Genomic DNA, 13,244 nt, shown 5'->3' with positions numbered 1-13,244 from the left:
AATAGATGATAATAGGTAGAAGATAGATAATAGGTAGAAGATAGATGATAATAGAGATACCTCCCTACCGCCTCCACTAACATGAAATCCCCAGGACCATAGAGATGGTGTCAATTTTGTTCACTGCTTTGTTCCCAGCACCAAAGACTGTTCCTGGCATATAAAATGTTCTCAATAAAAATTTATCAAATTCTTTTAAAATGAATGTACACATAATTATTTAATTTCAGTTATAATTTGTACTAAATATCCAGGGCTGTGAGTTCTTCTAACAGGTGAACTTAACCTGCCCTGAGTGTCAGAGTAGGCGTGCCCAAAAAGTGATGTCATCAGAGCACCTTGTAGATAATGAAAGGTTTGAACTTAATGAAGAGAGTATATTGCTGGACACAGGTAGCTCTGAGGGCCTGCAGCTGTTAGAAACGGAAAGATGCTCAAGGAGTATTGAGGGGCGATTTTGATGAGGCTGGAATAGTGGTATGCTGGTGAAAGTCAATAACTGGTGCTCTGTGAGAAAAGCCCTACTTCATAGTACTTGTTAATTCCTGAGGTATTAGTGCTTCCACCATGATTTCGAGCTGCCGGTATGGCATCACTAACTGCAGAGTAGGGTGAATATGTACAGTAGGACTTCATTACACGATAGTTCCAGCATACAGATACAGTAGAGAAGGAAGGCAGTCCTTTTATACTTTTTTTTTTTTTTTTTTTTGCTGTACCCGGGCCTTTCACTGTTGTGGCCTCTCCCGTTGTGGAGCACAGGCCCTGGATGCACAGGCTCAGCGGCCATGGCTCACGGGCCCAGCCGCTGCACGGCATGTGGGATCTTCCCGGACCGGGGCACGAACCCGCGTCCCCTGCATCGGCAGGCGGACTCTCAACCACTGTGCCACCAGGGAAGCCCTATACTTAATTTTTAATCATTCTTTGACTTAATTAAATGGCAAGAGCCACCTGAAATATCTGTAACCACTTTATCTTCACATGTGTGTGAGATCTGCATGGTATAACCAAGACCTACAACTAACTAAACAAAGTGATAAGTAGTATTTCTCAAAGGTGGGAGATCAGAATTACTCAAGTGCAGTTAAACCTTCCTTTGCCATATCCTCCAAATATAATTCCATGAAAATCACTGTTCTAGAGGAAACCCCTTTAAGAAATCAAAGAATCTGTTCATATATCTAAGAGTTGGCTAATTGCAATAGAAAGACAAGGAAAAAAATCAATGGAATACACCGTAACTAGTAATAAACACCTTATTTCTAGAAAAACCTCTAGACTAAATACCACATCCGTTTTTTAGATCATCAAAATCATTTATTTTTTTAAGGATGTACTTTTTTTTTTTTTTTTTTTTGCGGTACACGGGCCTCTCACTGTTGTGGCCTCTCCCGTTGCGGAGCACAGGCTCCGGACGCGCAGGCTCCGGACGCGCAGGCTCAGCGGCCGTGGCTCACGGGCCCAGCCGCTCCGCGGCATGTGGGATCGTACCGGGGCGCGAACCCGTGTCCCCTGCATCGGCAGGCAGACTCCCAACCACTGCACCACCAGGGAAGCCCAAGGATGTACTTTTAATATGAACACGTTCACACAGTAAAACATCAAACAGTACAAGACATATAAGTTAAGGCTAAAAGCTTCCTGTCATCATCTCAATGGCTTCTTTGTCCAGATCTCTTTTTCAGAATAAATAATTGCTTTCACTTTTGTGAGTCTTCCTGGCCTAATTTAATGTCTTTATATGTCTTCCTGTGCTTATATGAAGCACTTCGCATACGTCTTCAGGATTCAGCTGATTCTGTGTGTTGCATTGCATTCCGTCCTACAAATGTGGTTTCTCAAACAATACCGAGATGGTTGTCACTAGGGCTCCCCACAGTATTTGTATCTATTGCCCCGGAATTTGGCATACTCCAGGATATTCATCCATTTTTTATAACAGTCTCATCAAAGTACGCTTTGGTTTCCTCCAACAATTTGAAACGATTTGTTTCATTTTTCAGGATTTCTTTTCTTTGCAAAATATTTGATCTCCTAGTGACCTTGCATTACTTAGGGCTCTTTGATTACCAGTAGAGGCTGACTCTAATTAAGAAAGATAAATTTATTGAAAGATAGTGAGTCTTCACAGAATAGACGTGAGACTGGGAAAAGAGTCTTGGAAGCAGACAACATGATAAGGTAACATAGTACACACAAAGCGACAACTGCCTTCAGCGAGGACGTGGATGGACCCGACACACTTCTGTCCACAAGATGTATCAAGAGAAGGCAGAGAGCAAGAGAGAGCCATGAGCAAATATTGGCTTTCAAAAGCTTATCATAAAAAGATGATCAAAATAAGTTATTCATGTACAAATAAAGTAATAAAAGATTGTGTAGCTGAAAATGCTCATCACACGTCTGAAATCTACACTCTCTTTCTTTACAACCCTGGATGCCACTTCTCTTTGTGATATTTCTGGTTAACATGATGTGTAACCTCAATAGCATCTAAAAATGTAGGACATTGTTACCTAACTAACCACAAATTGCATTTCTTTTGGAATTCGGATTAATAAGATACATGGTTGTAAGTTATTTTCTAAAGAGTGATACCAGATCATAAAAGTGAAAATGAAGCTCAAAAATACACTCTTCTTTGTTGGTCTCTTTCTACATCATTTTATCAGATTATTATATGCACTGAATTGTGTGTTTCTTGTAAAGAAAATATCCAGTTCTTTGAATGGCGCACATTTTTAAGGGTGCCTAATACATAAAAGGACCTCAATTCAAATTTGTTAAATAAAGCTTTAATATGGAGAAAAGCTTGTATTTTTCATTTCAAAATACTCCCTAGGCATCAACAAAACAGGACAGGCTTGCATTTATTTTTCTTTGAAAATGAGACATCCAGTATATCTGTTACATGAAGTCTTCCAGGAGGTTTTCAGCTTCAAGTTAAAGTGAAATTTTATTTCTCAATAATTGTTGGATATTTGCAACACTGTAGGCATCTATTTTTTTTTTAATAAGGACTCAAGAGCAGTTCTTATTTGGAGTAAGCCATGAAATGGTTCATCATATTTACTGAAAATAGACAAGATTGTTAGCTGAGTACTCATAATTAAAATATGCAAAATTTGTTCTCATTTCAGAAAAGTGATCATAAAACAACAAAAGAAACACCCACAAAAAAACATAGATTGTTTTTTTCTCTACTTCTAGCAGCTTAATATGCCCGTCCTGCTGCTCAGTTTTCTGTGTTGTAAAAAGTAGTAATGAATGACTGTTTCTATCTTTCCTACTCCCTTCATGAGCTAAAGGAAATTCTAGTTTGTTTTCTCTATTTTCCTCTTTACTTTTTCCCCAGAGATTGAACAATACCAGTGATAATCTTTGGATATAAAAGGAAGACTGGGGGCTCTGAGAAAGAGTTAAAGACAGAGAAGGGGTGGCAGAGGCTGGCACTAGGGCTAAAGAAATGGAAACTAATACGGCTTTCCTGGTGGCGCAGTGGTTGAGAGTCCGCCTGCCGATGCAGGGGACGTGGGTTCGTGCCCCTGTCCAGGAAGATCCCACATGCTGCGGAGCGGCTGGGCCCGTGAGCCATGGCCGCTGAGCCTGCGTGTCCGGAGCCTGTGCTCCGCAACGGGAGAGGCCACAGCAGTGAGAGGCCCGCAAAAAAAAAAAAAAAAAAAAAAAAATGGAAACTAATGAAATGTGTTTTTGAACTTTCTGCATCACTGTGCCCCCAAGAAAACTAAAACAACTTAACTTCATTTCAGGTATTTAAAAACATACTTGTATTTGTTTACAATGGGCCCATTTCGTGTTCTGAGAAGAAACCAAAAGGACCTCGATTTTAGAAATGTTGAAAAAGCAAGGCTTTGAATCATGATCGTACTTTTTGATTCAGACAGAGCAAAGGGCTGTCTCATCACTTGAGACATGGATGATGAATGGATGCTGAACTCTAAAAGCAGTAGCATCAGAAGTTAAGACAGACAATTCTGAGGTTGGTGTTGTTTGTATCATGTTGCAGATTTGGGTTAGCAAAAGATAATCAATTTTATTAAGCCTGTTGTGCCATTCCTTTGTACTTTTACTCAGAAATACACACACACACACACACACACACACCCCTGGGAAATTAAAATGACACCCTTACTTTTGTCTAAAGATATATTTCTAGATCTAGATCTTAATAACAAATGTGCATCAGAAATCTCTATCATGCCCCAGATCCTATCTCAGAGCCCCTCCAGTAATGATTTGTAAGACATTCTGAAGATCACACCCTCCCTTTTCACATATGTAATTTCACTGCTGATTAAAACAAACATCACATTTTAGATCTTAAATGGAATGGCTATCAATTAACTTTTGAACAACTGACTTTTATGCAGTAATATCTATCAGCTTGTCTAAATGGACACACTCCTCTTCATCAGCTTAAAATACATTACTGAGTGGTAAGTAGATTTCTAAACCGAATGAATATTATAATTGAATTACTTTTAAAAGGTATGTAGCTTTCCAGTTTCCAGTAAAGCGTGTAAGGAGCTTGGAAGTTGCCCCTCCATCCTAACAACAAGTAAGAAGCTGAACAAACCTAAAAGAACAAGAACTCTTCTTAGATCCTTAAAATAAGTAAAATAAGGGTGAACTGCTTCCCCCAAAGTTGGAGAGAGCAATCGGCAAATACAGGTAATTACAACCCACCAGGGCAGAAATGGCCGTGGGCACGAGTGTCAAAGTCAGATCTGAACTGTGGCTGACAAACCCCTGGATGATCAATGTAGACAAGTCTGTGGAGAACAACCCCAGGGGATCCGAGCCCTGGGGGCCCTCCGCACTTCTGTGAGTTTCACCTCAAGAAGTTGCACCCGGTTCTCCCAATGATTATAGGAGAGCGATCCCCTTGTGCTCCTGGCAGGAGGATAAAAGGACCATTTTGAAATCCACCAGAGCACTCTGTTCTTAACATGTTCTGCCCCCAGGAAAACTATTGATCCAGAGTCTAACCCGTGGGCTTTATCAGAGCATAACAGACCTAGGAGAAGGGAAGTAACCCACCAGCTGGCTCTAGCCATCTACCAGGAGGAAGGGAAATATCCAGCTACAGCCCCTTCTAGTCATCTGGTCCCCCCTGAGTATTAGACAAGCAATTTAAAACAACTCTAATTAATAGGCTTCATGAGCTCTAATGAAAAAGAGACAGCATGTAAAAGCAGATGGGCAATATAATAAGAGAGATGGAAATCGTAAGCAGTAACCAAAAAGAAATACTGGATATCAAAAAACCCTGTAATAGTAATGAGGAATGCCTTTGATGGATTTTTTAGGAGATGGGAAATGGCTGAGGAAAGAATCTCCAGGCTAGAGAATCTCATAATAAAAACCTCCAAAACGGAAAAACAAAGAGAACAAAGACAAAAACAAACAAAAACCTGCACAGGATATCCAAGGACTGCAGGACAGCTACAAAAAATAGTAACGTACACATTTCAGGGAATACCTAGAGAAGAGAGAAAGAAGCTGAAGAAATATTTGAAACAATAATGACTAGAATTTCCCCAAAATTAATGTCAGATACCAAACCATAGGTCTAGGAAGTTCAGAGAACACAAAACAGAATAAATACCAAACAAACCAACAAACAAAAACCTTGCATTTAGGCATACCATGTTCGAAGTACAGAAAATCCAAGAAATAGGTAAAGTCCTGAACGGAGCCTGAGGAAAAAACCACCTTCCCTCTAAAGGAGCAAAGATAAGAATTACATCTGAATTCACTCAGAAACCCTGCAAGCAAGCAGAGAACAGAGTTAAATTTTAAAAGTGTTGAGAAGAAGAAAAACAACAAACACCAACCTAGAATCTGTACCCTGTGAAATTACTATTCAAAAGTGAAAGAGACATAAGGACTTTCTCAGACAAAAATTGAGAGAACTTGTTGAAAGTACACTGTCTTCTAAGAAATGTTAAAAGAAGTTATTTAAAGAGAAGAAAAATGACATCAAAACTCGGATCAACATGAAGAAAGGAAGAACGTCAGAGAAAGAATAAGAGAAGGTAAAATTAAAAGGCTTATTTTTCTTATTCTTAATAGAACAGATGGTTTTTCAAAATAATAAAAGAAACAATGTTTTTGATTACGTATTCATATATATCCTTGTGTATAAGTGAAATGCATCACGGCAATGACACAGGGAACAGGAAAGAGGAATTAGGATTATTTTGTTATCATAAAGTATGATAACAATACTTGCACTACCCCTGCAGTGGTATAGGGTTATTTGGAAGCAGACTTAAATTAATTGTGAATATACATTGCAAACTTTAGGGCCACCACTAAAAAGAATTATAAAAACAGTACACTGAAATGCTAAGAAAGGAGAGAAAATGGAATCACATAAAATTTACAGTCAAAATTACAAAAGGTAGCAAAGGCGTGGAAGAAAAAAGGAGGAAAAGAACAAGGGCAACAAATAGAAAATAGTTACAAATATGGTAGATATTAATACAACTGTATCAGTAACCACTTTGAATGTCAGTGACCTAAGTGCACCAATTAAAATACAGACATTGTCAAAGTGTATCAAAATACAAGGTGCAACCATATGGTGTCTACAAGAAACTCACTTTAACTATAAAGACACATATAGACTAGAAGAAAATGGATAAAGATATACCATGCTAAAACTAATCAACAGAAAGCAGGAGTAGCTGTATTAATTTTGGACACAGCAGAGCACAGAGCCAGAAAAGTTACCAAGGATAAAGAAGGGCATTACACAAAAATAAAGGAGTCAGTTCTTCAAGAAGATAACAATTCTTAATGTGTATGCACCCAACAACAGAGCATGAATATACATCAGGCAAAACTTGATAGAACTGCAAGGAGAAATAGATGAATCCAGTATTAGAGTTGGAGACTTCCACACCCCTCCATCAGAGTTGGACAGTTCTAGCAGGCAAAAAGTCAGTAAAGACATAGTTGAACTCAATATCATCATCAATCAACTGGATATAATTGACAGCCCTAGACTACTTCATCCAACTGCAGAACACATTCTTTTCAAGCTCACATTTAACCATTTACTGTTATCACTGTGAGCCATAAAAAATTTTAACAAATTTAAAAGAATAGAAATCTTGCAGTGTTTCCTCTATAACCACAATGAAATTAGACAAGAAATCAATAATTTAAAACATAGCTAGAAAATCCCCAAATACTTGGACATTAAACAGGTACTTCTAAATAGCACATGGGTTAAAGAAGAAATCTCTTGAGAAATTATTTTGAACTAAATGAAAGCGAAAATACAACTGATCAAAATTTTGTAGGATGCAGTGAAAGCAGTTCTTACGAGGAAATTTACATCACTGAATGCATATATTAGAAAAGAAGAAAGGTATAAAATCAGTCATTTAAGCTTCCACCTTAGGAAACTAGAAAGAGAAGAGAAAGAAAACACCCAAGCAAGGAGAAGAAAAGAAATAAAAATGAGAGCAGAAATCAATGAAATTAAAAACAGGAAATCAATAGAAACAACGAACAAAATGAAAAGCTGGTTCATTGAAAAGATCAATAAAATGTATAAGCCTCTAAGCAGGCTAACTACTATGAGAAAAAGAGAGAAGACAGATTACTAACATCAGAAATGAAAGAAGAGACATCACTGCAGATTCCATGGATATTGGACAAAGGAAATAAAAAGCATATGGATTGAGGAGGGAGAAATAAAACTGCCTTTGCAGACAACACTATGGTCTATGGATAAATCCTAAAGAGTGAACTCGGGCTTCCCTGGTGGCACAGTGGTTGAGAGTCCGCCTGCTGATGCAGGGGACATGGGCTCGTGCCCCGATCCGGGAAGATCCCACATGCCGCGGAGCGGCTGGGCCCCTGAGCCATGGCCGCTGAGCCTGCGCGTCCGGAGCCTGTGCTCCGGAACGGGAGAGGCCACAACAGTGAGAGGCCCGTGTACCGCAAAAAAAAAAAAAAAAAAAAAAGAGTGAACTCAAATTACTCCCAGTCTCCATGGGGCGATGGGAGCCTACCTGAGATAAGAACCAATTAGCAACCCAGATGATGAAGCACCTTAACCAACACCCCACCCACTTTGTGAATTCCCACTTCCCTGAGGCTGCCCAGGCCCCATCACTCCCCTTCCAATTCCCTCATCCTCCTTTAAAAGGCCCTGTCGCCTCGGCACAAATTGAAATTGAGTTCACACTGGGCTCTCTTGCCTGTTACAGTAGCTATTACTGAATGAAATCTGTCTGTACCGCTGTAACTAGTTTCCAGCTTTTGTGTCTTTCACACATATCACCTGTATTGGTGTGTTCATTCTCTGCCTAATGCCTGTGAAGTAGGGAATATTATCCACATACTGCAGGTGAGTAAACAAAGACGTGAAGCAGTCATGTAATGTGTCCAAGAACAGGTGCAGACCACATGAGGCCATTGTGGTCATTTGACACCTGAACTGTGGCTTGAGAGTCTTGGCCGTATTACCGCATGTAGCTTTGTTCCCCGTGGGGGAAGCCAGTGACTGCTTCTCCGTCACAGTCCTCAGCTACAGTGTATACTCAAGTCCTATTTTTCTTGTTCTGGGGAATGAGGATGCAGGTTGAGCCTAGGTCTTGTCAACCTAAGGAGCACAGATATTGTACCTAGCCCTCTTCAGAAGCCCTGCTATAATCCCGATTTATAACGTGTTTCTAATTATAATGACATCCATTTAAATGTTATATCAGTATGTAATTTAGATGAATTTGGTGCTGTTTCCTTTCCTTTTTTTTTTGAAAAAATCTTTTGGCTTTTTAAAATCACTTATATCTTTAGTTATATTGAATATATGCATTTATGTACACACATATATATCATCATTAAAATAAACATATTCTAATATATATATATATGTATATATACAACAACAGTAGAAAGGAACGTAACTTTGGAAATCACAGCAGATATTTGGAGGCAGATGTAATAGTATGTGAAGGCTCAATCAGTTACTACCCATTAAACAGTAAAACATCGGTGCTGTCCTGCTTTGCTCGGCCCCTGGTGAAGAAGCACCTACGTGACCCATAAACATCCCCATTCATTACAAGCAGGCATCTCTATTAGCTACAGGCTCCACATTATTAAAATTATAACCTCCCTGAGCAGTCAACTAACTTTTAATCTCTGTTTTCATAGGGTGGTAAAACTCTACTGCCTGGAAATAACAATAGTATAAAGAACTTTTCTGTAAATTTACAAACTGGGCAAAAATTCTTAATAACTTTCTGAAGTAATCTGATTTCATCTGAGCCTAAAGTGAATTGAAATAATAGTATAAGTGAGCTACAGTTTTCCCTGTCCGGTGTATGTCATTGCCCCAGTGAGAAGTGATTTATTAAAAAATACTCTAGTATTTAGCCGATATTGTTCTCCATACACATGAATTCAGGTTATCCCAATGTCAGCCAAAACCATGTATTCTAAGAGGATACATTATCCTTCACAGAACTATGCATAATAAAGGGAAACTTAGGAACCTATGGGCTTACAGTGTGTTGATTGATTTCTAAGGAAGGCTCCACTTTTTTGTGTGCCCTGGAGATTTTCACACCTCAGGGCAATGCACCAGAGTAGCATTTGTGATCTGTAAAGGATGTGGCTTTCTTTTGTAAACTGGTAAAGTCACTGACAAATTTAAGAAAGTGTGTTTTAGGATATAATACAGATAGCAGGTGAGAATCTATAAATGGATTCTCTTAAAATTATTCCTGTCCTTCCCCTGAAAATCTTTCTGTGCCATCAAGAAAATTTGAGGACCACTAGTACGGATCTTTTAGAGATGCTATGTGTTATCTTACTCGCCCTATATTAGTAAGGATTAATGTAAGAAGGGAACAGAAATATTGAGGTCTTTACAATCCTTACAGAATGAATTTTTTCATCCTAATAGTATATCTACGTATCTGTTTTAATTTTATTATTTGTTTATTGTATCAGTGAGTATCCTTATTTTTATGACATTTTCCTGAAAAACTTGCCATTTCCAATGTGTTCTAATATCACTCGCATATACTACCAATATCAAATCAGACACTTATCTGCTAATTTAACTCTGAAATAAATCAATACATTATTTGTGACTGAGGTAAAATTTTAACAAATAAAAGGTAATTTTAATTTAATCCAAAACAACAATAAGAAACAAAACACTCTGGAATTTTATACCAGTTCCAGAATCCAGAAGAGAGTAGACCAGTTGTGGACATACAAGCAGAGAGAGTGACGACCAGAGAAGGACACGGAATCAGCAAAACCAAGGGCAACACACACAAGCTGGTGAGGAATGTTTTGCGTAGGTCTAGTGCTATATTGTTGCGGTTGTTTGAATATCTTAACTAAGGAACGCTAAATGCTTTTCAAACACTAATTCATTAATATCTACATCATCTCTACAGGGAACAAAAGGTTGATATGTACCACTCAGAACTGCCCACCATACGGTCGGATATTGTTTGTAATGTTGACAGGCTTCTCCCTTGTTCCTGTCTGTTCACTATTACACTCATGGCCAGTTCCTGACATAAAATATTTGAGTATTTTTAATGCTGTCATTATTAGTAAGGAAACATAAAAATATTTAGAATGGCCATTTTACTTTTTTGTATTTGTTTCTGTTTTCCTGATGTTGTTAGTCTCTTTTGTTTGTCTTGCTTTTGAGAAGAATTTGATGTAATGATTCCGGTTCCATATACATTTATGAAATAACATAAGCAATCTTCGGAAAGAGGTTCAAAATTCTTGGATGACTTTCTGTCTACGTATCAGATGCTTATGGTTTTCTCTTATCATTTGCCCCATTAATGACCCCTGATACATACATAATACCAACTCATTTGTACTTTCTCTCATCTTATCCCATGGACTTGATAAGTAATATTATATATATATTATATATATATTATATCCCAATATATATATATTATATCCCAAGTCCATCCCATTTCTCCCATTGTCTTTTGGTCTTGTTTATGGTTTCCTTTGCTGTGCAAAAGCTTTGAAGTTTCATTAGGTCCCATCTGTTTACTGATGTTTTTATTTCCATTACTCTAGGAGGTGGGTCAGAAAGGATCTTGCTGTGATTTATGTCATAGAGTGTTCTGCCTATGTTTTCCTCTAAGAGTTTGATAGTTTCTGGCCTTACATTTAGGTCTTTAATCCATTTTGAGCTTATTTTTGTGTATGGTGTTAGGGAGTGATCTAATCTCATACTTTTACACGGTCCAGTTTTCCCAGCACCATTTATTGAAGAGGCTGTCCTCTCTCCACTGTACAGTCCTGCCACCTTTATCAAAGATAAGGTGTCCATATGTGCGTGGGTTTATCTCTGGGCTTTCTATCCTGTTCCATTGATCTATCTTTCTATTTTTGTGCCAGTACCATACTGTCTTGATTACTGTAGCTTTGTAGTATAGTCTGAAGTCAGGGAGCCTGATTCCTCCAGCTCCTTTCTTCGTTCTCAAGATTGCTTTGGCTATTCGGGGTCTTTTGTGTTTCCATACAAATTGTGAAATTTTTTGTTCTAGTTCTGTGAAAAATGCCAGTGGTAGTTTGATAGGGATTGCATTGAATCTATAGATTGCTTTGGGTAGTAGAGTCATTTTCACAATGTTGATTTTTCCAATCCAAGAACATGGTATATCTCTCCAGTTATTTGTATCATCTTTAATTTCTTTCATCAGCGTCTTATAATTTTCTGCATACAGGTCTGTTGTCTCCTTAGGTAGGTTTATTCCTAGATATTTTATTCTTTTTGTTGCAATGGTAAATGAGAGTGTTTTCTTGATTTCACTTTCAGATTTTTCATCATTAGTATATAGGAATGCCAGAGATTTCTGTGCATTAATTTTGTATCCTGCTACTTTACCAAATTCATTGATTAGCTCTAGTAGTTTTCTGGTAGCATCTTTAGGATTCTCTATATATAGTATCATGTCATCTGCAAACAGTGACAGCTTTACTTCTTCTTTTCCGATTTGGATTCCTTTTATTTCCCTTTCTTCTCTGATTGCTGTGGCTAAAACTTCCAAAACTATGTTGAATAAGAGTGGTGAGGGTGGGCAACCTTGTCTTGTTCCTGATCTTAGTGGAAATGCTTTCAGTTTTTCACCATTGAGGATGATGTTTGCTGTGGGCTTGTCATATATGGCCTTTATTATGTTGAGGAAAGTTCCCTCTATGCCTACTTTCTGGAGGGTTTTTATCATAAATGGGTGTTGAATTTTGTTGAAAGCTTTCTCTGCATCTATTGAGATGATCATATGGTTTTTCTTCTTCAATTTGTTAATATGGTTTATCACATTGATAGATTTGCATATATTGAAGAATCCTTGCATTCCTGGAATAAACCCCACTTGATCATGGTGTATGATCCTTTTAACGTGCTGTTGGATTCTGTTTGCTAGTATTTTGTTGAGGATTTTTGCATCTATGTTCATCAGTGATATTGGCCTGTAGTTTTCTTTCTTTGTGACATCCTTGTCTGGTTTTGGTATCAAGGTGATGGTGGCCTCGTAGAAGGAATTTGGGAGTGCTCCTCCCTCTGCTATATTTTGGAAGAGTTTGAGAAGGATAAGTGTTAGCTCTTCTCTAAATGTTTGATAGAATTCGCCTGTGAAGCCATCTGGTCCTGGGCTTTTGTTTGTTGGAACATTTTTAATCACAGTTTCAATTTCAGTGCTTGTGATTGGTCTGTTCATATTTTCTATTTCTTCCTGATTCAGTCTTGGCAGGTTGTGCATTTCTAAGAATTTGTCCATTTCTTCCAGATTGTCCATTTTATTGGCATAGAGTTGCTTGTAGTAATCTCTGATGATCTTTTTTATTTCTACAGTGTCAGTTGTTACTTCTCCCTTTCATTTCTAATCCTATTGATTTGAGTCTTCTCCCTTTTTTTCTTGATGAGTCTGGCTAGTGGTTTATCTATTTTGTTTGTCTTCTCAAAGAACCAGCTTTTAGTTTTATTGATCTTTGCTATCGTTTCCTTCATTTCTCTTTCATTTATTTCTGATCTGATTTTTATGATTTCTTTCCTTCTGCTAGCTTTGGGGTTTTTTTTTGTTTTTCTTTCTCTAATTGCTTGAGGTGCAAGGTTAGGTTGTTTATTCGAGATGTTTCCTGCTTCTTAAGGTGGGCTTGTATTGCTATAAACTTCCCCCTTAGAACTGCTTTTGCTGCATCCC

The sequence above is a fragment of the Phocoena sinus genome, chromosome 6, assembly GCF_008692025.1.
Source record: "Phocoena sinus isolate mPhoSin1 chromosome 6, mPhoSin1.pri, whole genome shotgun sequence".
NCBI classification, from domain to species: Eukaryota; Metazoa; Chordata; class Mammalia; order Artiodactyla; family Phocoenidae; genus Phocoena; species Phocoena sinus.
Note: the sequence above shows the minus strand (reverse complement) of the source record.